The 27956-nt window shown below is 39.6% G+C and overlaps 1 protein-coding gene across 5 annotated transcripts in view; it reads right to left on the minus strand.

Annotated features, from left to right (window-relative positions):
* The window catches only part of CDC42SE2 (CDC42 small effector 2), a 114323-nt gene that overhangs the window by 83349 nt on the left and 3018 nt on the right, over positions 1-27956 (minus strand). For 2 of the 5 annotated variants that reach the window (XM_060008911.1, XM_060008909.1), the window contains exon 2: positions 14672-14770. The exons of the other annotated variants lie outside the window; for them this stretch is intronic. The gene's annotated coding sequence lies outside the window, so the exon portion shown is untranslated. The remainder of the gene's footprint in view (positions 1-14671; positions 14771-27956) is intronic. 5 annotated transcript variants of the gene reach the window in all.

A 27956-nucleotide genomic window follows, 5' to 3' on the forward strand; every position in this document is an offset into this window, starting at 1 on the left:
CATCTGAATGTGACCTTATTTGGAAATAGGGTTGTTGCAGATATTAGTTAAAATGAGGTCATACTGGAGTAGGGTGGGCCTCTAAATCCAATATGATCAGTGTCGTTATGAGAAGCTGGCATTGTGAAGAAGACAGAGAGACAAACAGAGAAAACCACATGATGACAAATCAGAGATTGGATTATGCACCTGCAAGCCTAGGAATGCCAAGGATTGCCAGCAAACCACCAGAACCTAGGGAGAGGCAAGGAAGGATTCTGCTACAGGTTTCAGGAGGAACATGGCCCTGATGACACCCTGATTTTGGACTTCTAGCCTCCAGAACTATGAGGCAAGTTTCTGTAGTACTTCATTGCAGAAGCCCTACGAAATAAATACAGCTTCCATTCGATTAGAAGAGTGAAAAAAGTCAGACAAATCTAAATGTTACAGTCATGATCACTACAACCCACTACGCAAACAAAACAGGATTTTGGCCTTGCTCTGGAACAGTCACTGTCAACAAGGTCTCCAGCTCATCAGAAGTGAGTCCATGTTTCTATTAACTATCCCATTTATTCACTACCTAGGCTAGACAGCTATCTAGGCCACTAGGTTTTATGAATGTATGTGCTTTTCCATCATTTTCTAATTTGACAATTTTCCATGTTCTTATTTTACATCTTACTTACTTATTCTGACGTCGTAACACATAGTAAAATGAGATATAAAGTTTCATCCTCACTCCCTGTCCACAAATCACCCTTCACTCCAAAGACAACCATTATTAACAGTTTTTTTATATATCTTTCCACTGAGATTCCATGCATTTAGGAAAACATATCATGTATGTGATAGACATCAATGGTAACATATTCTGTGTATCATTCTGCACCTTGTTTCTATCACTTCACTAATTTTTGGAGATCATTCTGTATATGTAGGACTTATTATTGTACAGCATTTCACTATATAGATGCATAATATATTCAACCAATCTCATAGAGATGGATATCTGGGTTGCTGCCAGTATTTATCTTTATCACAAATGATGCTGTAATGGCTTTTTATTGTCTTTTCATTGAGTCCTTTCTTTGCCATCCTATTTAAAACTGCAATACCCTGTTCCCTAGCCTGGCAGTCCCCATCTTGCTCCCATGCTTTATTTTTCCTCACAGTGCTTTAAATTTTTTTGGCATTCTGTATATACATTACTCACTTATTATTCTTCTTCACCAGTAAGAACATAGGGTTTTATGAAGAGACAGATTTTTGTTTTCGTTTGCAGCCAAACGCCTAATACCTGAGTGCCTGGCACATAGTGAGAGCAGTTAAGTATTTATTGAATAACTCAATGCCTTTATTTAATCCCACAAAAGAAAAATATACATAACTAAAAAGTATAATACATCTTCCCTTCAAGGCAACATAAGCCATAGTTCTCAAACTGATCAGTAATTTGTCCTTTTTATTTTGTATTAATTTTCTATATTGTGTCAAATGAGACTGTTACATTTTAGTTTGATCCAGATTTGATATACCCTGTGAACCCTCCAGTGTCTCAATTTAATTTAGCCTATTTGACCAAGGATAATGTTTCCTGGTCCTTCTGAATATTAACCCAAAGAGCAGGTACTTAACTGAGTCTCTGCTTCCTTATATGTAGTGGCCCTCCTACACTAACAACATCATTAACATGCAACTTCTCCTACCAGCTGTGCTTTTTCAGTCATGAGAGTGTGACTCAGTATGGTATTATTTCTGATAAATACAGAGAGGGCTGAAATTTCAACTTATCTTGAGAAAGTACATGTTTCATTTGTCCCAACTACCTTCATAAGGAATTAAGATGTGGTAAATTGTGTCATTCTCTTGCAGAGAAATCACTCTGCATTTCAATTGGGCCCTGGCACACTAGGGCCAGAAGTAAAACAGTCACTGACAAATTGTTCATTGGGGATGGGCAGGGGGGAATACTTTAAAGAAAAATAAGAACAAAAGGAAAATAGGTTCTTACTCATTTTTAGATTATTAAAATCTGACAAGTCTGGGGACTTCCCTGGTGGTCCAGTGGTTAAGGATCTGCCTTCCGATGTGGGAGACGTGGGTTCAATCCCTGGTCAGGGAACTGGGATTCCATGTACCGCAGGGCAACTAAGCCCGCATGCCGCAACTACAGAGCCCACGTACTCTGGAGCCCACGTACCGCAACTACAGAGCCCACATGCTCTGGAGCCCACACCACAACTACAGAGAAGCCCGCATGCCACAACAAGGAGCCCGCACACAGCAACGAAAGATCCTGCGTGCTGCAACTGAGACCCAATACAGCCCAAAAAATAAGTAAATACTTTAAAAAAAAATCTGTCAAGTCTGCAACTTGTACTATAAAAATCTCTATGTGTTCAACTATTCAACATTCAAATTTTTAAGTATACATATTATTATTATTCAGTATGAAGATCTCCATTTTAAAGAAGCTTGGTAGTCAATAGTTTGTTCCAAGAGAACATGGCAGACTGATTTCCTAACAACTTTAATTCTACCCATTTCTGCACAAGTACAACCAACCATGTCTGCGACCAAAAGCCAAATAACCCCTAAACTTAGCAAAGGAATCATTAGGAAGGTTCATGGGTACTAGGTCATATTTATTACAATAGCACTTTGTAGGGTTCTTTGTGCTGAAGAGCAGAAGGGAAAAGATGATATATGAAACTGCGAGATGGGACTTCCCTGGTGGTCCAGTGGCTAAGACTCTGCACTCCCAATGCAGGGCACCCAGGTTCAATCCCTGGTCAGGGAACTAGATCCCACATGTCCCAACTAAGGGTTTGCGTGCCGTAACTAAAACATGCCACAACTAAAACATGCCACAACTAAAGATCCCACACACAGCAACGAAGATCCTGCGTGCCACAAATAAGACCCGGCATAGGTAGACAGATACACAGATACACAGATAGATACCTAAAAAAATAATCTTAAAAAATGTTAAAACCTGTTAAAAAAAAGAAACTGCAAGATAACTTAGATGTAAATGTTAATCTTATATGCATTTCAAAATTGGATTACTGAAAAAGATAATACTTCACATTTTTTTAAAACACAGGTATATAACAATAATTTGGAGACTTCTTTTATTTTTTTAATTTATTTATTTATTTTTGGCTGTGTTGGGTCTTCATTGCTGTGCGTGGGCTTTCTCTAGTTGCGGTGAGCAGGGACTACTCTTCGTTGCGGTGCGCAGGCTTCCCATTGCGGTTGGCTTGTCTTGTTGCAGAGCACGGGCTTTAGGCGAGCAGGCTTCAGTAGTTGTGGCGCACGGGCTTAGTTGCTCCGCGGCATGTCGGATCTTCCTGGACCAGAGCTCGAACCCGTGTCCCCTACATTGGCAGGCAGATTCTTAACCACTGTGCCACGAGGAAAGCCTTGGAGACTTTATAAATGAAAAAATAATTGTATTGGACTGCTTATGAAGGCTTTCCCCACACCCAAGAGTCTTTATATTGATCCATGTTTCCTTCTAATGTGTTTAAGGTTTTCTCTTTTATACTCAACTCTGGAAAACCAAATATTTATCTTGGTGTCAAGTGTGAGGTAAAGATCATTTCCCTTTTTTCTAATTCTTCTATTTTAATAATCACTTCCAAGAGGTTCTGATTACTATGTTCATTGGTTCATGGACTCCTGTAAAAACCACTCTATTTCATCATAAAGGTCAGTTATAAATCTGTCAAACAAAGCTTTCAAGGCAAAATTTAAAAGTAAATGAGATAATTTACTTAGAAGGATTAATGCACAATACCAATTAAAGCAGAAGATATGCTGTTCCCCTAACTCAAGGGTCTTCAAACCAGTGTAAGGTTTGATATTTTGCAGGAGGTACCTGGGTCTGGACAGTTTCAGGAAATCAAATTCCAGATCTCCAACTTCCTCCTGTACTCTTTTCTAAAACTGATGGGCATCATTCATTCCCTTTTTCTACCTTCCCTTTCACAATAGCTCTTATACGTTATAGAAGAAAGTCATACTTCTAACTCATCTCAAAGCTTAGTAAGGTACTTTGCTTCAAGAAATCTCCAGTGCACCAAAGGGATAACTGGGAGGATGAGGAGGAGTCTCATGTAAGCAAAGCACGAAATACTGAAACTAACTCATGGCAAGACTCCTTACCTAATGAACCAATTAATGTTTGAATTCAGAAGTGAAAGTAGTTAGTCCAATGGTTGTTCAATGCAGATGCTGTCATTTTAGAATTGAAAAAGAAGGGACTTCCCTGGTGGTGCGGTGATTAAGAATCCGCCTACCAATGCGGGGGACATGGGTTTGATCCCTGGTCCGGGAAGATCCCACATGCCTCAGAGCAACTACATCCGTGCGCCACAACTACTGAGCCCGCGCACCAAAACTACTAAAGCCTATGCTCTGCAACAAGAGAAGTCACGAGAAGCCCACGCACCACAAAAAGAGTAGCCACCCCCCCACAGCTAGAGAAAGCCCACGCGCAGCAACAAAGGCCCAACGCAGCCACAAAAAAAGAAAAAGAAAAACCTGAAAAAGAAGAAAGATCATTTCTGACAGGAAAACATACCGAATCTAGCTGGTTGACAATGAGAACTAACAAGTTCTATAGCAACATTTTCCTTTAACGTGAATAAGCACAACCCACAGGGTCAGGATTTTTGGCAAGCAGTGTTTATTTTTTGCAATGAACTCTGACACAGTATTTCAAGTTCAAAATATGCATTGCCTAATTTCATCAAAGAATTAGAACAAAAATTTTTACAATTTGCATGGAAACACAAAAGACCCGAAATAGCCAAAGCATCTTGAGAAAGAAAAACAGCGCTGGACGAATCAGGCTCCCTGACATCAGACTATACTACAAAGCTACACCAATCAAAACAGTATGGTACCAGTACAACGACAAAAATATAGATCAGTAGAACAGGATAGAAACTCCAGAAATAAACCCAAGCACCTAGGGTCACCTAATCTATGACAAAGGAGGCAAGAATATACAATGGAGAAAAGACAGTCTCTTCAATAAGTGGTACTGGGAAAACTGGACAGCTACATGTAAAAGAATGAAATTACAACACTCCCTAATACCGTACACAAAAATAAACTCGGGGCTTCCCTGGTGGCGCAGTGGTTGAGAGTCCGCCTGCCGATGCAGGGGACACGGGTTCATGCCCCGGTCCAGGAAGATCCCACGTGCCACGGAGCAGCTAGGCCCGTGAGCCATGGCTGCTGAGCCTGTGCGTCCGGAGCCTGTGCTCCGCAACGGGAGAGGCCACAACAGTGAGAGGCCCGTGTACCGCAAAAAATAAAAAACTAAACTTGAAGTAGATTAAAGACCTAAATGTAAGGCCGGATAATATGAACCAGTTAAGAGAAAAAAATACACAGAATACTCTCTGACATAAACCACAGCAAGATCTTTTTTGACCTGTCTCCTAGAGTAATGAAAATAAAAACAAACAAATGGGACCTAATTAAACTTAAAAGCTTTTACACAGCAAAGGAAACCATAAACAAAACAAAAAGACAACCCACAGAATGGGAGAAAATATTTGCAAATGAAGTAACCGATAAGGGATTAATCTCCAAAATATACAAAAAGCTCATGCAGCTCAATATGAAAAAAACAAACAACCCAATGAAAAAATGTGCAGAAATGTCCACAGATAACTGCATAAAGAAGATGTGGCACATACATATAACGGAATAATACTCAACCATAAAAAGCAACAAAATTGAGCTATTTGCAGTGAGGTGGATGGACCTAGAGTCTGTCATACAGAGTGAAGTGAGTCAGAAACAGAAAAACAAATACCGTACAATAACACAAATATATGGAAACTAAAAAAGCAGTACCGATATACCTAGTGGGAAGGCAGGAATAAAGATGCAGATGTAGACCACAGACTTGAGAAAACAGTGGGGGAAAGGGAAGTTGGGACGAACTGAGAGAGTAGCATTCACATACATAACTACCAGATGTAAAATGGATGGCTAGTGGGAAGTTGCTGCATAGCACAGGGAGATAAGCTCAGTGCTTTGTGACCACCCAGAGGGGTGGGATAAGGAGGATGGGAGGAAGGCTCAAGAGGGAGGGGGCGACTTCCCTGGTGGCGCAGTGGTTAAGAATCCACCTGCCAATGCAGGGGACATGGGTTCAAGCCCTGGTCCAGGAAGATCCCACATGCCACGGAGCAACTAAGCCCATGCGCCACAACTACTGAGCCTGTGCTCTAGAGCCCGTGAGCTGCAACTACTGAGAGCCCACATGCCATAACCACTGAAGCTCGTGCACCTAGAGCCCATGCTCCACAACAAGAGAAGCCGCCGCAACGAAAAGCCCGCACACCGCAGCGAAGAGAGGCCCCTGCTCACTGCAACTAGAGAAAGCCCACGCACAGCAACAAAGACCCAACACTGCCATAAGTAAATAAATAAATAAATATCTTAAAAAAAAAAACAGAGAGGATATGGGGATACATGTATACTTATACTGATTCACTGTGCTGTACAACAGAAACTAACACAACATTGTAAAGCAATTATACTCCAAAAAATATTTTAAAAAAAGAAGGATGGGATGCAGGGAAAGCTTTGAAAATAAACAAAAAACACGGCAGAAGATCTAAACAGACATTCCTCCGAAGAAAACACACAGATGGCCAAAAAGTACATGAAAAGATGCTTAACATCACTAATTATTAAAGTAATGCAAATTAAAACTACAATGAGGTACCATCTCACACGGGTCAGAATGGCCCTCATCAAAATATCTACAAACAACAAGTGCTGGAGAGGGTATGGAGAAAAGGGAACCCTCCTACACTGCTGGTGGGAATGTAAATTAGTATAGCCACTATGGAGAACAGTATGGAGGTTCCTTAAAAAACTAAAAATACAAGGTGGAAGAGTAAGACGCGGAGATCACCTTCCTCCCCACAGATACACCAGAAATACATCTACGCGTGAAACAACTCCTACGGATCACCTACTGAACGCTGGCAGAAGACCTCAGACCTCCCAAAAGGCAAGGAACCCCCCACATACCTGGTTAGGGCAAAAGAAAAAAATAAACAGAGACAAAAGGATAGGGACAGGTCCTGCACCAGCGGGAGGGAGCTGTGAAGGAGGAAAAGTGTCCACACACTAGGAAACCCCTTCGCGGGCGGAGACTGCGGATGGCGGAGTGGGGGAGCTTCGGGGCCGCAGAGGAGAGCACAGCAACAGGGGTGCAGAGGACAAAGCAGAGAGATTCCAGCGCAGAGGATCGGGGCTGACCGGCACTCACCAGCCGAGAGGCTTGTCTGCTCGCCGGCCAGGGCGGGCGGGGCTGGGAGCCTCAGCTCCAGCTTCTATCGGAGTGCCGGGAGAGGACTGAGGTTGGTGGCGTGAACACAGCCTGCAGGGCGTTAGTACACCAAGGCTAGCCGGGAGGGAGTCCGGGGAAAAGTCTGGACCTGCCGAAGAAGCAAGAGACTTTTTCTTACCTCTTTGTTTCCTGGTGCGCCAGGAGAGGGGATTAAGAACGCTTCTTAAGGGAGCTCCAGAGATGGGCGCGAGCCGCGGGTAAAACTGCGGACCCCAGAGACAGACATGAGACGCTAAGGCCGCTGCTGCAACCACCAAGAAGCCTGTGTGCGAACACAGGTCACTATCCACACCCCCTTCCAGGGAGCCTGTGCAGCCCGCCACTGCCAGGGTCCCGGGATCCAGGGACAACTCCCCCGGGAGAACGCGCACGGCGCGCCTCAGGCTAGCAACGTCACGCGGGCCTCTGCCGCCCCACACTCCGTGACCCTCCCTACCCCCCGGCCTGAGTGAGCCAGGGCCTCCGAATTGGTGGCTCCTTTAGCCCCGTCCTGTCTGAGCAAAGAACAGACGCCCTCCAGCGACCTACACGCACAGGTGGGGCCAAATCCAAAGCTGAGCCCCTGGGAGCTGTGAGAACAAAGAAGAGAAAGGGAAATCTCTCCCAGCAGCCTCAGAAGCAGCAGATTAAAGCTCCACCATCAACTTGATGTACCCTGCATCTGTGGAATACATGAATAGACAACGAATCATCCCAAATTAAGGAGCGATGTGGATGAAAGGCTCTTGATGCTGCAGCCAGGAGTTAGTGCTGTGCCTCTGAGGTGGGAGAGCCAACTTCAGGACACTGGTCCACAAGAGACCTCCCAGCTCCTCATAATATCAAACAGCGAAAATCTCCCAGAGATGTCCATCTCAACGCCAGCACCCACCTTCACTCAACGACCAGCAAGCTACAGTGCTGGACATCCTATGCCAAACAACTAGCAAGACAGGAACACAACCCCACCCATTAGCAGAGAGGCTGCCCAAAATCATAAGTCTACTGACACCCCAAAACACACCACCAGATGTGGACCTGCCCACCAGAAAGACAAGATCCAGCCTCATCCACCAGAACACAGGCACTAGTCCCCTCCACCAGGAAGCCTACACAACCCAGTGAACCAACCTTAGCCACTGGGGACAGACACAAAAAACAACAGGAACTACGAACCTTCAGCCTGCAAAAAGGAGACCCCAAGCACAGTAAGATAAGCAAAATGAAAAGACAGAAAAACACACGGCAGATGAAGGAGCAAGATAAAAACCCACCAGACCTCACAAATGAAGAGGAAATAGGCAGTCTACCTGAAAAAGAATTCAGAATAATGATAGTAAAGATGATCCACAACTTGGAAATACAATAGACAAAATGCAAGAAACAGTTAACAAGGACCTAGAAGAACTGAAGATGAAACAATGATGAACAACACAATAAATGAAATGAAAAATACTCTACATGGGATCAATAGCAGAATAACTGAGGCAGAAGAACGGATAAGTGACCTGGAAGATAAAATAGTGGAAATAACTAACGCAGAGCAGAATAAAGAAAAAAGAATGAAAAGAACTGAGGACAGTCTCAGAGACCTCTGGGACAACATTAAATGCACCAACATTCGAATTATAGGGGTTCCAGAAGAAGAAGAGAAAAAGAAAGGGACTGAGAAAATATTTGAAGAGATTATAGTTGAAAACTTCCCTAATATGGGAAAGGAAATAGTTAATCAAGTCCAGGAAGCACAGAGAGTCCCATACAGGATAAATCCAAGGAGAAATATGCCAAGACACATATTAATCAAACTGTCAAAAATTAAATACAAAGAAAACATATTAAAAGCAGCAAGGGAAAAACAACACACAAGGCAATCCCCATAAGGTTAACAGCTGATCTTTCAGCAGAAACTCTGTAAGCCAGAAGGGAGTGGCAGGACATATTGAAAGTGTTGAAGGAGAAAAACCTGCAACCAAGATTACTCTACCCAGCAAGCATCTCATTCAGATTTGATGGAGAAATTAAAACCTTTACCGACAAGCAAAAGCTGAGAGAGTTCAGCACCAACAAACCAGCTCTACAACAACTGCTAAAGGAATTTCTCTAGGCAAGAAACACAAAAGAACGAAAAGACCTACAATCACAAACCCCAAACAATTAAGAAAATGGGAATGGGAACACACATATTGATAATTACCTTAAATGTAAATGGACCAAATGCTCCCACCTAAAGACACAGATTGGCTGAATGGATACAAAAACAAGACCCATATATTTGCTGTCTACAAGAGACCCACTTCAGACCTAGAGACACATACACACTGAAAGTAAGGGGATGGAAAAAGGTATTTCATGCAAATGGAAACCAAAAGAAAGCTGGAGTAGCAATTCTCATATCAGACAAAATAGACTTTAAAAGAAAGACTATTAGAAGAGACAAAGAAGGACACTACATAATGATTAAGGGATCGATCCAAGAAGAAGATATAACAATTGTAAATATTTATGCACCCAACACAGGAGCACCTCAATACATAAGGCAAATACTGACAGCCATAAAAGGGGAAATCGACAGTAACACATTCATAGTAGGGGACTTTAACACTCCACTTTCACCAATGGACAGATCATCCAAAATGAAAATAAATAAGGAAACACAAGCTTTAAATGATACATTAAACAAGATGCACTTAATTGATATTTATAGGACATTCCATCCAAAAACAACAGAATACACATTTTTCTCAAGTGCTCATGGAACACTCTCCAGGATAGATCATATCTTGGGTCACAAATCAAGCCTTGGTAAATTTAAGAAAATTGAAATTGTATCAAGTATCTTTTCCGACCACAACGCTATGAGACTAGATATCAATTACAGGAAAAGATCTGTAAAAAATACAAACACATGGAGGCTAAACAATACACTATTAATAACAAATTGATCACTAAAGAAATCAAAGAGGAAATAAAAAAATACCTAGAAACAAATGACAATGGAGACACGACGACCCAAAACCTATGGATGCAGCAAAAGCAGTTCTAAGAGGGAAGATTATAGCAATACAATCCTACCTTAAGAAACAGGAAACATCTCGAATAAACAACCTAACCTTGCACCTAAAGCAATTAGAGAAAGAAGAACAAAAAAACCCCAAAGTTAGCAGAAGGAAAGAAATCATAAAAATCATATCAGAAATAAATGAAAAAGAAATGAAGGAAACAATAGCAAAGATCAATAAAACTAAAAGCTGGTTCTTTGAAAGGATAAACAAAATTGATAAACCATTAGCCAGACTCATCAAGAAAAAAAGGGAGAAGACTCAAATCAATACAATTAGAAATGAAAAAGGAGTAGTAACAACTAACACTGCAGAAATACAAAAGATCATGAGAGATTACTACAAGCAACTCTATGCCAATAAAATGGACAACCTGGAAGAAATGGACAAATTCTTAGAAATGCACAACCTTCCAAGACTGAATCGGGAAGAAATAGAAAATATGAACAGACCAATCACAAGCACTGAAATTGAAACTGTGATTAAAAATCTTCCAAGAAGCAAAAGCCCAGGACCAGATGGCTTCACAGGCGAATTCTATCAAACATTTAGAGAAGAGCTATCACCTATCCTTCTCAAACTCTTCCAAAATATAGCAGAGGGAGGAACACTCCCAAACTCATTCTACGAGGCCACCATCAATCCTGATACCAAAACCAGACAAGGATGTCACAAAGAAAGAAAACTACAGGCCAATATCACTGATGAACATAGATGCAAAAATCCTCAACAAAATACTAGCAAACAGAATCCAACAGCACATTAAACATATCATACACCATGATCAAGTGGGGTTTATTCCAGGAATGCAAGGATTCTTCAATATACGCAAATCAATCAACGTGATACACCATATTAACAAATTGAAGGAGAAAAACCATATGATCATCTCAATAGATGCAGAAAAAGCTTTTGACAAAATTCAACACCCATTTATGATAAAAACCCTGCAGAAAGTAGGCAAAGAGCGAACTTTCCTCAACATAATAGAGGCCATATATGACAAACCCACAGCCAACATCGTCCTCAATGGTGAAAAACTGAAAGCATTTCCACTAAGATCAGGAACAAGACAAGGTTGCCCACTCTCACCACTCTTATTCAACATAGTTTTGGAAGTTTTAGCCACAGCTATCAGAGAAGAAAAGGAAATAAAAGGAATCCAAATCGGAAAAGAAGAAGTAAAGCTGTCACTGTTTGCAGATGACATGATACTATACATAGAGAATCCTAAAGATGCTACCAGAAAACTACTAGAGTTAATCAATGAATTTGGTAAAGTAGCAGGATACAAAATTAATGCACAGAAATCTCTGGCATTCCTATACACTAATGATGAAAAATCTGAAAGTGAAATCAAGAAAACACTCCCATTTACCACTGCAACAAAAAGAATAAAATATTTAGGAATAAACCTACCTAAGGAGACAAAAGACCTGTATGCAGAAAATTATAAGACACTGATGAAAGAAATTAAAGATGATACAAATAGATGGAGAGATATACCATGTTCTTGGATTGGAAGAATCAACATTGTGAAAATGACTCTACTACCCAAAGCAATCTACATATTCAAGGCAATCCCTATCAAACTACCACTGGCATTTTTCACAGAACTAGAAAAAAAATTTCACAATTTGTATGGAAACACAAAAGACCCCGAATAGCCAAAGCAATCTTGAGAACAAAAAACGGAGCTGGAGGAATCAGGCTTCCTGACTTCAGACTATACTACAAAGCTACAGTAATCAAGACAGTATGGTACTGGCACAAAAACAGAAATATAGATCAATGGAACAGGATAGAAAGCCCAGAGATAAACCCACGCACATATGGACACCTTATCTTTGATAAAGGCAGGAATGTACAGTGGAGAAAGGACAGCCTCTTCAATAAGTGGTGCTGGGAAAACTGGACAGCTACATGTAAAAGTATGAGATTAGATCACTCTCTAACACCATACACAAAAATAAGCTCAAAGTGGATTAAAGACCTAAATGTAAGGCCAGAAACTATAAAACTCTTAGAGGAAAACATAGGCAGGACACTCTATGACATAAATCACAGCAAGGTCCTTTTTGACCCACCTCCTAGAGAAATGGAAATAAAAACAAAAGTAAACAAATGGGACCTAATAAAACTTAAAAGCTTTTGCGCAGCAATGGAAACCATAAAGAAGCCCAAAAGACAACCCTCAGAATGGGAGAAAATATTTGCAAATGAAGCAACTGACAAAGGATTAATCTCCAAAATTTATAAGCAGCTCATGCAGCTCAATAAGAAAAAAACAAACAACCCAATCCAAAAATGGGCAGAAGACCTAAATAGACATTTCTCCAAAGAAGGTATACAGACTGCCAACAAACACATGAAAGAATGCTCAACATCACTAATCATTAGAGAAATGCAAATCAAAACTACAATGAGATATCATCTCACACCAGTCAGAATGGCCATCATCAAAAAATCTAGAAACAATAAATGCTGGAGAGTCTGTGGAGAAAAGGCAACCCTCGTACACTGTTGGTGGGAATGTAAATGGATACAGCCACTGTGGAGAACAGTATGGAGGTTCCTTAAAAAACTACAAATAGAACTACCATATGACCCAGCAATCCCACTACTGGGCATATACCCTGAGAAAACCATAATTCAAAAAGAGTCATGTACCGAAATGTTCATTGCAGCTCTATTTACAATAGCCCAGAGATGGAAACAACCTAAATGTCCATCATCAGATGAATGGATAAAGAAAATGTGGCACATATATACAATGGAATATTACTCAGCCATAAAAAGAAACGAAATTGAGCTATTTGTAATGACGTGGATAGACCTAGAGTCTGTCATACAGAGTGAAGTAAGTCAGAAAGAGAGAGACAAATACCGTATGCTAACACATATATATGGAATTTAAGAAAAAAAAATGTCATGAAAAACCTAGCGGTTAAACAGGAATAAAGACACAGACTTACTAGAGAATGGACTTGAGGCTATGGGGAGGGGGAAGGGTAAACGGTGACAAAGCGAGAGAGAGGCATGGACATATATACACTACCAAACGTAAGGTAGATAGCTAGTGGGAAGCAGCCTCATAGCACAGGGAGATCAGCTCCATGCTTTGTGACCGCCTGGAGGGGTGGGATAGGGAGGGTGGGAGGGAGGGAGACGCAAGCGGGAAGAGATATGGGAACATATGTATATATATATAACTGATTCATTTTGTTGTGAAGCTGAAACTAACATACCATTGTAAAGCAATTATACTCCAATAAAGATGTTAAAATAAAAATAAATAAAAATAAAAAATAAAAAAAAATAAAAATACAGAACAGACAGCAGAAGAAGAACTACAACCCTGCAGCCTGTGGAACAAAAACCACATTCAGACAGACAAGATGAAAAGGCAGAGAACTATGTACCAGATGAAGGAACAAGATAAAACCCCAGAAAAACAACTAAATGAAGTGGAGACAGGCAACCCTCCAGAAAAAGAATTCAGAATAATGATAGTGAAGATGATCCAGGACCTCGGAAAAAGAATGGAGGTAAAGATCAAGAAGATGCAAGAAACGTTTAACAAAGATCTAGAAGAATAAAAGAACAAACAAACGGAGATGGGGACTTCCCTGGTGGGGCAGTGCTTAAGAACCCGCCTGCCAACGCAGGGGACACGGGTTGAAGCCCTAGTCTGGGAAGATCCCACATGCTGCAGAGCAACTAAGCCCGTGTGCCACAACTACTGAGCCTGAGGTCTAGATCCCATGAGCCACAATGACTGAGCCCTCATGACACAACTACTGAAGCCTGCGCGCCTAGAGCCCGTACTCCACAACAAAGAGAAGCCACCGCAATGAGAAGCCCATGCACCGCAATGAAGAATAGCCCCCACTCGCCACAACTAGAGAAAGCCCACACTCAGCAACAAAGACCCGACACAGACAAAAATAAATAAATAAATTTATATAAAAAAAAAACACAGAGATGAACAATAACTGAAATGAAAACTACACTAGAAGGAAACAACAGCAGAATAACTCAGGCAGAAGAGTGGATAAGTGACCTGGAAGACAGAATGATGGAATTCACTGCCGCGGAACAGAATAAAGAAAAAAGAATGAAAAGAAATGAAGACAGGCTAACAGACCTCTGGGACAACGTTAAATGCAACAACATTCACATTACAGGGGTCCCAGAAGGAGAAGAGAGAGAAAAAGGACCTGAGAAAATATTTGAATAGATTGCAGTCAAAACTTACCTAACATGGGAAAGGAAATAGCCACCAAAGTCCAGGAACTGCAGAGTCCCAGGCAGGAGAAACCAAAGGAGAAACACGTGGAGACACAAGGTAATCAAACTGACAAAAATAAACACAAAGAAAAATTACTGAAAGCAACCAGGCAAAAATGACAAATAACATACAAGGGAACTCCCATAAGGTTAACAGATGATTTCTCAGCAGAATCTCTACAAGGCAGAAGGGAGTGGCCCGATATATTTAAAGTGATGAAAGGGAAGAACCTACAACCAAGATTACTACCCTGCAAGGATCTCATTCAGATTCGATGGAGAAATCAAAAGCTTTACAGACAAGCAAAAGCTAAGAGAATATAGCACCACCAAACCAGCTCTACAACAAATGCTAAAAGAACTTCTCCAAATGGGAAACACAAGAGAAGAAAAGGACCAACAAAAATAAACCCAAAACAATTAAGAAAACGGTAAAAGGAACACACATATCGATAATTACCTTAACTGTGAATGGATTAAATGCTCCAACCAAAAGACACAGGCTCGCTGAATGGATACAAAAACAAGACCCATATATATGCTATCTACAAGAAACCCACTTCACACCTAGGGACACATACACACTGAAAGTGAGTGGATGGAAAAAGATATTCCATGCAAATGGAAATCAAAAGAAAGCTGGAGTAGCTATACTCATATCAGATAAAATAGACTTTAAAATAAAGAATGTTAAAAGAGACAAGGGAGGACACTACATAATGATCAAGGGATCAATCCAAGAAGAAAATATAACAATTATAAATACATATGCACCCAACATAGGAGCACCTCAATACATAAGGCAACTGCTAACAGCTATAAAAGAGAAAATCGACAGTAACACAATAATAGTGGGGGACTTTAACACCTCACTTACACCAATGGACAGATCCTCCAAAATGAAAATAAATAAGGAAACAAAAGCTTAAAATGATACAACAGACCAGACAGATTTAGCTGATATTTATAGGACGTTCCATCCAAAAACATCAGATTACACTTTCTTCTCAAGTGCGAATGGAACATTCTCCAGGACAGATCGTATCTTGGGTGACAAATCAAGCCTTAGTAAATTTAAGAAAATTAAAATCGTATCAAGCATTTTTTCTGACCACAATACTATGAAATTAGAAATGAACTGCAGGGAAAAAAAACGTAAAAAACACAAACACATGGAGGCTAAACAATACATTACTAAATAACCAAGAGATCACTGAAGAAATCAAAGAGGAAATCAAAAAATACCTAGAGACAAATGACAATGAAAACAAGAAGATCCAAAACCTATGGAATGCAGCAAAAGCAGTTCTAAGAGGGAAGTTTATAGCTATACAAGCCTACCTCAAGAAACAAGAAAAATCTCAAATAAACTATCTAATCTTACACCTAAAGGAATTAGAGAAAGAAGAACAAACAAAACCCAAAATTAGCAGAAGGAAAGAAATCATAAAGATCAGAGCAGAAATAAATGAAATAGAAACAAAGGAAACAATAGCAAAGATCAATAAAACTAAAAGCTGGTTCTTTGAGAAGATAAACAAAATTAATAAAACCATTAGCCAGACTCATCAAGAGGGAGAGGACTCAAATCAATAAAATTGGAAATGAAAAAGGAGAAGTTACACCAGACATTGCAGAAATACAAAGCATCCTAAGAGACTACTACAGGCAACTCTATGCCAATAAAATGGACAACCTGGAAGAAATGGACAAATTCTTAGAAAGGTATCACCTTCCAAGACTGAACCAGGAAGAAACAGAAAATATGAACAGACCAATCATAAGTAATGAAATTAAAACTGTGCTTAAAAATCTGCCAACATGGGCTTCCCTGCTGGTGCAGGGGTTGAGAGTCCACCTGCCGATGCAGGGGACACGGGTTCGTGCCCTGGTCCAGGAGGATCCCACATGCCGTGGAACAGCTGGTCCCGTAGGCCACGGCGGCTGAGCCTGCCCGTCCGGAGCCTGTGCTCCACAACAAGAGAGGCCGCGACAGTGAGAGGCCTGCGCGTTGTGATGAAGAGTGGCCCCCGCTCGCTGCAACTGGAGAAAGCCCTTGCACAGAAACGAAGACCCAACACAGCCAAAAATAAATATTAATTAATTTTTTAAAGAAATGGTCCACATCAAAAAAATCTTTAAAAAAAAAAAGGACACTACAATATGAGTCCACCTGGGTTACATATATTTCCAGTTGCCTGACTGCAATTCACTTTTAAGCTAATTGTCCCAAATGACTTGCAGAGATATTTTCAAACAATATGGCACAGTAAAAAGGAAAAACAGTTATTAACACCTTCTACAGGCCAAGTACTTAATGTGTGCTTCATAACAAACCTATTACCCTCAGTTAATCTAAAAAGAAAATAAAAGTCACCAAGGGTAAGATCCTGCCATACAGCAGATACACAGCAAAATTAGGGATCAACTAAGGTGCACCTAATTCTAAAGTCCACATTCTTTCTACCACTTTACAGTGCTTCCGAAGCTCACTGACTCTGAATGTCAGACAAGACTCTGAATGTCAGACAAGACTCTGAATACTAGTTCTGCCATTTACAATGTGACTATTTCTAAGCTTCTTTAGTGTGTATGTACCATTTTTACAAAAACAGAGTCATTATTCAAAAAATAAATATAAAAATGGGAAGCTTAAAAATTCACTGTAGGGCTTCCCTGGTGGCGCAGTGGTTGGGAGTCCGCCTGCTGATGCAGGGGACACGGGTTCGTGCCCCGGTCTGGGAAGATCCCACGTGCCGCGGAGCAGCTGGGCCTATGAGCCATGGCCACTGAGCCTGCGCGTCCGGAGCCTGTGCTCCACAATGGGAGAGGCCACAACGGTGAGAGGCCCGCGTATCGCAAAAAAAAAAAAAAAAAAAAAAAAAAAAAAAATCACTGTAAAATTAAACTGTTCTTAAAAATATCAGTTCTTTAAAGAGCAAGATGTATGGAATAATTCTAAACACTTTTCTTGAATTTATATCAAGATTCACTACACCTTCCAACAAGCAGAAGCTCTTGCATATCCATTTACAAACATGTGATCACTCGGTGAAAAACATTTTTTAGGGGCTGACTGCCAGTCTCCACTTTAGCCAAACGAATGCATCATTTCTCAGTAGAAAAAAGCCACATCAACTACATTGCTTTTTATTCTCCTGTACCACATAAGAAATGTTTTCAGCAATATATGCACCAGCCAGGAAGTAGCCCTGCGGGTAACAGAAATGGCTACTTTAGCTACGTACCTAAGAGATGACTGCAGGACCTGGTGAGCAAGCAGTAATACACAGAACAGGACAAGGTCAAGAATAAAAACAAAGCAAGAAATCGTTTAACCTAGGTAACGGATACCACTGTGGTCAAGGAAAAGTCAGTTAAATTACACATCTGTTACAGGACCCTTGATTAGCTTAAAAAACTGCTACTTTAAGACCCAAACATCTGCTTGACAAGATTAGGACTGATTTCCAAAGGATACTAAACACCAGTAACAATTCCACAAGGATTTTCAAATTCATGAAACAAAAATCAACTCAAATATTAAAACAAGAATTCTTATACTAAAATTTTCTTTTTCCAAGAACTCCCACACTCTTCATATAAAAAGGGCAGCATTATCTAATAAAACTAACATAATTTAGATAGATGGAGCCGTTCAATAAAATACATTTTTCTTTTAAAATTATTTTAATATTAAAGCATCAATAGGACTTGGGGCAGACCAAAAAATAGGAACTTACCTACAGCCCCCTAATTTACTCTAGGGCTATTATTAAAATAATTCTACTGTACACAGAATCATGTACTGTTTTCCTTAGCGGGTATAATACAATCAGGCTATTGTACAATAGTAAGAGTGTTCTTAAGAAAAAAATTACTGCTGAAGTTAATTCTTGTCGAGGTAACTTTCCACATTCTACTCTCCATAAACACCACTGTTTTTAATCACAACTTTACTTACAGCTTTACCGTGTTATCAACAAAATTTCCACTTTGTAAGATCCTTTCAAACTGAAATAATAAAAAGTAATGCTTTTATGATCACAGTATTTGGTAAAGTGAGATGTTGTAGAATAGTATGTGTACTAAGATCTTGCTTTTGTGGAAAAAATATTCACTGATTTATCTGGAAGGGCACATCAAAAATTACTAGTGGTTATCTTAGGATTATGGAAGTGCTTTTCTTCTTTAGTTTATATGTGTATTCTGATGTTCTGCATTAAACACAACTTATTTTTTAGTGCTTGTGCATAAGACACAGGACAATCTGAGTTAAAGAAACCTGTGTGCCATATTTTATTCAATATTACCAATTCAAATTCACATACTCAGAGTTAACATGATGCAAATGTTGCTCAAGAAATGTTAGTGAAATCTCCTCAGCCAACAAGGTTCAGTTTTTAAACAATAAATTCCCTCAGACAGGAAAATAGTGCTTCTAAGAAAGAAGTAACTTCATGTCTGTTTTTAAAACTGAGTTGTAAGGGTGGAAAATGGCTTGGAATGCCCAGGTGACCATAGATAGGGAAGCCCATAGGGAAAAACTAATGATACTAACACTTGAGAAATAAGACAAATCATTTCATTGATTTGGAGATACTGATTCACAGAAGAAATCACTGAGCAGCCAGTAAATAGTCAGATAATAAGTAAACACTTAAAGAATGATAATGGCCAAAGGAAAAAAAGAAAAAGCCAAGAAAAAACTGAACACACATGTATCTAGGTAAATCATTCTGAAAGGCATATTTTAAAAAATTATCTAACAATTTATAACTCAAATTGAATCAGCTCTGGTTTCTTCACCAGAAAAAGAACATCTGTCAATGGGCTTAGCACTTAATTGCAGAGCCAAGAACACCCCTAAAGATGTCTCAAGCAGATGTGTCTGCTTTGAAATGAACTAGTTAAAAATTCGATATATCGCTAAGCAATTAATATACAAACATATAAACAGACAATCTTTACATATTAAATCAATCTAGAAAAATTAGGTAAAGCACTGAGGTAATTTTATTGACTCCTACGAAGAAATTATCTTTAAACCGAAATAAGTAACTCCACTAAGTTAAACCATAAGAAATTGCCAATATTCAAGCATTTTTTAATCTGTAAAAGCAGCAATTTTATATGGTCCCACTCTGTGGTCTGGTGATCAATATTTAACCACCACCTCTCTGGGAAAAAGGCCCTGGTTTGTAGCTTTTGCCAATTCCCATGTTGTAAACAGTCCCATTGTAGCCAGTTTCAAGCTGTCAACATGCCATCAACTGAATGTGGAGCTGGAGAGATGCACACAATCAATTCACCAGCTCCAACACACCACTGGTTCCACCTAACAGTCTGATCTCATCCTTTCTATAACAAGCTTTCGCCCGAATTATCCAGTTTCCTACTTACGCTGTTAAGAAAGCAAAACAGCAGTGGGGGGCGGGGGCTATTTTAAACTGAGTGGTAAAGAAATGAGTCGATATTTAAGCTGAGATCTGAAAGATAAGAGGCCAACCTTCCTAAGATCTGGGGAAGACTCTTTCAGACAGAGGAAACGACGAGTGTAAAAGCCTTAATAGGGCAAGAACAAGCATGGCATGTTTGAGAAAATGAATGATAATGTGGCTAGAACTTAGTGAGCAAAGATGAAATACTCCTGAGAGGCTGTCAGGGCCATATCGTATACACAGAGTGTGAGACTGTATTTTCTGGATGAGTATAGTTTGTATTTTACTGAGTGGATTTAGTTTGTATTTTACCCTGAGTGGATTGGAAACAATTTCATATAGTAGTCTGATAAATGTTAAATGAATGTTAAAGCATTATTTTAATGACCCTTTATGAGACTTAAGTCAAAGCCTATTAATTTTATTAACTTTTCTCAATATAATCACTCTGGTTACTTCACAATCTATGTAGAACATTATGAAATTAAGGAAGTGTAAGTATGATAGGCCTCAAACTATGAATATAGCTGAAATAAGCGTAGTGGCAGGACCACACATCAGTTCAGAAATATTATCTTATTAATCCAAGATGGTTATTTCATACGTGAAATGCTAACATATGAATTCAGGTAGGTCAATATCAAATTCTAATGAAGATGACCTAATTAGTCTACAAAGTGTAGAACGATAAATTCAATACTGTAGGAAAGCATTTGCTTGCATGTCATCTGAAACGACACTACACAGTATGCAAGTAAACTTTTAAAAAGCTATAATAGGGGCTTCCCTGGTGGCGCAGTGGTTGAGAGTCCGCCTGCCGATGCAGGGGACACGGGTTAATGCCCTGGTCCAGGAGGATCCCGCATGCCGTGGAGCGGCTGGGCCCGTGAGCCATGGCCGCTGAGCCTGCACGTCTGGAGCCTGTGCTCCACAACGGGAGAGGCCACAACAGTGAGAGGCCCGCGTACCGCAAAAAAAAAAAAAAAAAAAAATATATAATAGCCGTAAGTTTTCATATTAAAAACTATATTTTAATTTCATATTTTAACGTGAAAGAAAAATAAAATATCAAGTCTGATTTATAGATGTTATTGTTTAGGAGTTATAGTAACAAGCATATACATTAACTTATATTTGCATATTATAAAAACTGTGAAGATACAAACAAATACATACATGTCCACACCTCTGTGATTGTGAAAATTAAGTCCACATTATGGCCACATAAAAGTCCATCAGACAAGACGATCAAGATATAAATTACTACATATTATACAAAAACAGGGAAGGGACTTCCCTGGTGGTCCAGTGGTGAAGAATCCGCCTTCCAACTCAGGGGATGCGGGTTCGATCCCTGGTTGGGGAACTAAGATCCCACACGCCATGGCACAACTAAGCCCACGTGCCACAACTACTGAGCTTGCACACCTCAACGGGAGAGCCAGCGTGCCTACACGAGCACACACACTCTGGAGCCTGCGCCACAGCTACAGAGAGAAAAATCGACACGCCACAACTAGAGAGAAGCCTGCTTGCCACAATGACGATCCCAAGCCACAATGAAAGATCCTGCATGCTGCAACTAAGACCTGATGCAGCCCAAAAAAAAAAAAAAAAAAAAAAAATTTTAAATGTCATTTAAAAAAAACAGGGAAATGTTTAGACTGGTTTATGGAGAATAATTTATGCTTGCACATAAAAAATTATTCATTCAGGAACTTCTAAGCCACCTATTTCAATAATTTATTTAAAGGATATCTTTCAACCAACACGAAATGAGACCTATAACTCAGAAAAAAAAAGAATTAAAAAATCTTGTCTCAGCAGAATGAAATACTTAAAGTCTACATATTATTAATTTCTCTTGCACTTGCATTTCCTACCTAAATACCAGTTAAGCTTAAGTTTAAATATATTCCATTTTTTTCATTTAAGAGCACAAATATGCATACAATAAATATTACTCAATAGACTTGTATACATTAATGTAGAGAGCTGCTACTTTACCACAGAACTACAATAATTGTGCTGATATAGGCCCCCCTCTCTTTTGAGGGGGGAATAAACAGGCAGTGCAGTACTGAAAGGACAAGGTACAGTAACAAATTTTTGTACCCCGAACATCCCTCCCTCAAACTATGAGATTTCTGTTTGAGCGTTCTACAAAAAAACAAGAAATGCTAAGAATATCACCAGGTAAACTACTTTCTTGGTAATGGCAACTGCTTTTCTTTTTTTTTTTTTTTTTTTTGCAGTACGCAGGCCTCTCACTGTTGTAGCCTCTCCCGTTGCGGAGCACAGGCTCTGGACGCGCAGCCTCAGCGGCCATGGCTCACAGGCCCAGCCGCTCCACGGCATGCGGGATCTTCCCGGACCGGGGCACGAACCCGTGTCCCCTGCATCGGCAGGCGGACTCTCAACCACTGCGCCACCAGGGAAGCCCAACTGCTTTTCTTTAATGAAAGGAGTTTGGCAATTGAAAAGCAATTAAGTTTTGGTTTTGAATCTCATTTGAACCCATACCCCTGATAAAAAAAAATGTAAGTGCAGTCCAACTTGTAGTGTCTACACCCATGTAAATCAACAAGACTTAGAATTCAAGAAACAAAGCCTAAAGAGAAATGTGGGGCAAGCCAAAAAAAAAAAATTTTTTTAAGTGGCACCCTACTTCCAAATCAGGCTTTCCTTTTCTTTATTCCATTTACCTTACCTCTCTTCATTCCTTTCTCACCTCCGCTGTCCTTTACCATTTTTCTGTGTATTCTCACTTTCTATACACAAAAATTGATCTCAAACTTACCATTTTCTCTTGTATCTAAATTTGTTTTTACTTCTTATGGGACTATATGGTTTTAGGTGAAATACTTTTAACTGAAATACTTTTAGTTAGAAAAACATACACATAAGCTGTTATCAAAGACATGAATAACAAGCAGACATTCATTTGGCAAATGTGAGCAACCACCATGTGCAGAATACTGGGGATTTTGAAGTGAAAACAACAAAGCTCTTTCCCTAAGGACATTAAAGCAAGACTGCACCCAGCAGATCCAAGGTACATGCCTGGTATGGGATAAGCCAAGGAGAAACGAGTAGGACATGTAATAAGAGAGGCCAGCCACACAGATGATGCAGGGCCTCCTGGTAGGCACTGTTATATTCTGGCATTTACTCGAAATGATACGAAAAACCACCAAAGAGTTTTGAACATAGGAGTAAAATAATCAGACTTTCATTTCAAAACGACTGTCCTGGTTGCTGTGTTGAGAACAGAGAAGAGCAGAAGCAAGACGGAGACCAGAAAGGAGATGACTAAAATAACAACAGGCAAGAGAGGATGGCTGCACAGCGGGGGGGGGGGGGGGGGGGGGGGGCGTTGAAAACAGCAGGCTGTGGTCATATTTATTCTTAAAGTAGATTTTAAGGTAAATAAAAGACATACTTTCATGATACATTTTTTTGAATTACATGTGAATGTGTGAGAAACAGGAATCAAGAGTGTCTATAAGGTTACAGTCAGAGAAATAAAGATGGAGTTGACATTTAATAAAATGAGGCAAACTGGAATAGGAACAATCCCTGGGGTGGGGGAAGGAGGAAGGAGGATGAGGAGTTCAGTGCTGACAGGTTAAATTTGGGATGTCTAATTGAAAATGTTGACTAGGCAGCTGGGTATATAAGTCTGAAGGTTAGGAAAGAGATCCAGGAGAGAGATAACATTTTTAGTTTGAAATATATGATAATTCTAGCTAGAGGATAGGATGAGCTCACAGGAGACTATGTATAAATACAGAAGAGGTCTAAACATAGAGCTCAGGACACTGTCTTATTTTTCAGAAGTTGGGACAACAAAAAGGAACCAGCAAAAGAAACTGAAAATAAGCAGAAGTGCCCCAGAAACAAAGGAAAGAAAGGTTTCAAAGAAAAGAAAATTACCAACCACTTCAAATGCTTCTGCTGCTACATCCAGTGAGATTAGGATTGAGAACTGGCTGGGGAATTTGTCACCAAGGAGGTCACTAGTAAGCAATCTCACAAGAGCTGTTAATGTAGCATGGAGGAGAAAAAAAAACAACTGCAGTGGATCCAAGACAGAGAGGGAGTACTGGTGACCACAAATAACAACTCTTGAAGAACAGTAGCTGAAGAAAGATGTGCTATTGGGATAGGTTTGCTTGTTTTGAAAGATGGGAGGGACTTGCCTGATGGTGCAATGGTAAAGAACCCACCTTCCAATGCAGGGGATGCAGGTTCAACCCCTGGTCAGGGAACTAAGATCCCACCTGCCAGGGGGCAACTAAGCCCACGCACCACAACTACTGAGCTCATGCGCCTCAACTAGAGCCCTCTTGCCACAAACTACACCCACTAGAGCCCACACCCTGGAACCTGCACATCACGACTAAAGAAGAGAAAACCCGCACGCCACAACTAGAGAGAAGCCCACATGTCACAATGAGCCCATGCGCCACAACAAAAGATCCCGCATGCCACAACTAAGACCTGATGCAGCCAATAAATAAATAAATATTTTAAAAAATAAAGATGGGAGATATTTCAGCATATCTATATGCTGATAGGAATAATCCAATACAAATGGGAAACACTGATGAGACAGCTCATTGGCAGGCAGGAGAATGGGATAAATCCTGAGGCAAAGCAAAGTCCCTGACAGGAGGGGGACAGAACCAGGGGTGAGAGAGGTGATGGTCACAGCACAGTAGGAAATGCATAGAGTCTGCGTACAGATGCGAGGAGACATACAAAAGTTTTCTCCTGATTGCTTTCATTTTTAATATACAGGAAACAAGGTCATCAGCAGAAAATGAAGAAAAGAGGCACTAGAGGTTTGAGGAGAGGTGTAAAATTGTCAGGGGACTGGCAGAGTGATTCAACCAGGGACTGATTGATACTATGATTAAAGGACTGTGGACAGCACGAAGGACACTCCTTGGCCAACACGAAAGGAGAACAGGTCAGCACAGGTATGTCTTCCTCAATTCACGCTCAACTGCCAGGTATCGGCTGGACTAGATGGAGAACTGGATTCGGGGGGTTGGTGGTTACCAAGTAAGTACATGAAGGGAGAGGTGCTAAAAGAGAACTGAGGCTTTATAAAAGGAAGAAATTTTAACAGTGGACTATGGATTCAAAGCAGGATAAATAATTAAGTGAGGAAATGGAGGAAGGAGGGGTTGGGATGCTAAAAAAGGGAGTAGCAGCAACGGACTGTACAACAGGTCCCAGACACAGAAGTAGAGTTCAAGTGGGGGTGCTTGACATTAGGAACTGGAAAGATAGGAAACTGAAACCCCGATGGAACGCTTGAAACTGTGTTCTGTGAAATAATCTTAATAAAGTACAGGCAGGTCTGGTTTAAATGTAACAGAACTACCTTAAAGAGTAAAGCAAAACCTCTCCCAGGCACAGTGAGCCTGCAAATGAGTGCAACTAGAAGCCTAAAGGACTGGAGAAGAAGAATTATATCACAGGAATTATAGCTGGAGGTTCCCAGACATGGAATCCCCAAGAAAACCATTTCCAGCACTCCTCCAGAGTCAGCTTTGAACAACCTGTCCAACTCAGAAGGCACAGCTGCCAGATCACAATAGGAGGAGCCACATTAAAACCATACCTTTTCCCCCAATCCTCTTTCCCCACTGAACTGGACCGTGGACAGGTGAATCTGACAGCATACTAAAGAGGAGCTGGCAAAGTAAAAAAGAGAAGCCTCTCAGGACTCTTCCTCCAAAGCAGGCTTCTTGCTCTGAAGCAGTTCTGAACTACCAAAAAAAAGTTCTATATTGTGTAAGAGTTTGAACACATTATTATTCTGAACTGCACCTTCTAATGACTAAAATAAGCCTATTACTGACAAATGAGCATAAGACTTTTTACTCCTAAAATTAACTAGAAAAGTTATCTGGTCTTCCTAAGAGCTGGAAAGTCAGGGAAAGACAATGTACAGGGAGGCTTTGAAGGTACACTGAGAGAAAGAAAGCTGTTTTCTGCTTAAACCCTTATCAAATCCCATCCATTTCAGTTCCACAAATATCCATGGGCTCCCACTATCTATTAGGTGCTAAATATACACAATGCTGAATATACAAAAAATTCATTTTTGCTTTATTGAGCAAAAAAGTGAAAGTAGATTAAGTCGAATGAAACAAAATGATTTTGGTTTAGTACAAGATGCTTACAAAAATTCAATCCTAAAGATTTAATAAGAAATCTTAGTTTTCTCCTTTTCTTGGAATTGTTTTCGTATTTTTCTAACTTTGTGAATTACAAGCTTAAACACATTTAAAATCAATACTTATTTGTTAATAAATTATAATAGACTAAAAAAAAGTCTTACCATGAATTTCTAAGTGAGTAAGCCACAAGATGGAAATAGTGCTCATCATTCAGTCATTTTCAAACACACCTAAATTTAACATGGAGTTATCTAATGCTTTCTAGGAAAAAGAGGGAGTTTGTTTTACTATAATCCATTTTGACTAAAATAGGTTTGCAGGTATTTAATGGTGTCATGATAAAGACAACTCATTACCAAATTTTTTGGCTTTCAGTTCAAAAACTCCCTTTGGATGGGGTCCCAGAGCAGTTTCAGCTAAGTCTTCCTCTGTTCATTATTTGTTAGTATTATAGAAAGGTTCAAGTATACTTAAGCTTTGAACTGAGGCAGAATGCATAAAGTTAATAATTAATAAGTTAAATTCCAAGTTTTTCCAGGTAGTATGAAAAAAAATCAGAATAAATGCCCTCACCTAACTATTAAGGGTAAGTACATGTGTCCCTCTAAGACAGATCTAAAACTTTATTTATTAACATTTAACATTCAATAAATGTTAAAATATTACTTTCATGAGAACTGAGATTAAGAACACTGAAACAGATGAAAACTAATATGCATCTGCAACTGAGAGAAAAGTCTTAGGAAGCCTTAACAAAATAACCCAGACTCATCCTAAAGCAGATGAGAAATCTAAACACTTTCATGATAAAGAGAGATAACTGGGACATAAAAACATAATAGAAACCTATCTTACTGAATAAATGTGAGAAGTCAGTTTAAAGCATTTTACAACTGTTAATTAATAGTCTTTCACAATCTATACAGACAATATGGGCACAGCTACAATATGTCAGACCAGTATCATTCTTAATCACTTTATTAATTACATCTGATAAAGATCACGCTTTCTAAATTATTCTAAAGGATATTACAACAAAAAAAGACAACCAGCCCCAACAATAAACACACATACCCTGATGAAGAAAGCATAAACACACTTTGAATATTCCAACAATTATAAAATGGAATGATCCTCGAATTTATTCAGCCTTAAAACATTATGAACTACTCCAAGGTAGGAATAATGCCTTGAAAACACGGTATTTTTTTTAAAGTACAAAAAATAAAGAAGTCAAAAAAATAAATAAAGAAGTCATTACAGGTTCTAATTTCTTGGAAAAATTACTTTAACATGTGTTGACGCTGCTGACTGTCAAAAACCCTGATGAAATTCTTACCCAAATAAAATATGCCAAGCACTTTTTATTCAACATAAGGCTTACACTGTTCTAATCATCACTATTACATTTGTTATTAGGTTTCTCATCAACAGACTACAAGGAACACACAGGTGTACGCTATCAAGTCACTCTTCCTACAAGAAATATATATTTAAAGAAAAACTATCACAACTCTCTACCACTAAGATTTAAGGGATTACTTTCCTTATTCATAGGAACCATAAAAAACTATTAGTAAGTGTAAAAATCTTTTTTTTTAATGACATTTTGCAG

This window comes from Delphinus delphis, chromosome 3, assembly GCF_949987515.2.
Source record: "Delphinus delphis chromosome 3, mDelDel1.2, whole genome shotgun sequence".
In the NCBI taxonomy this organism is placed as follows: domain Eukaryota; kingdom Metazoa; phylum Chordata; class Mammalia; order Artiodactyla; family Delphinidae; genus Delphinus; species Delphinus delphis.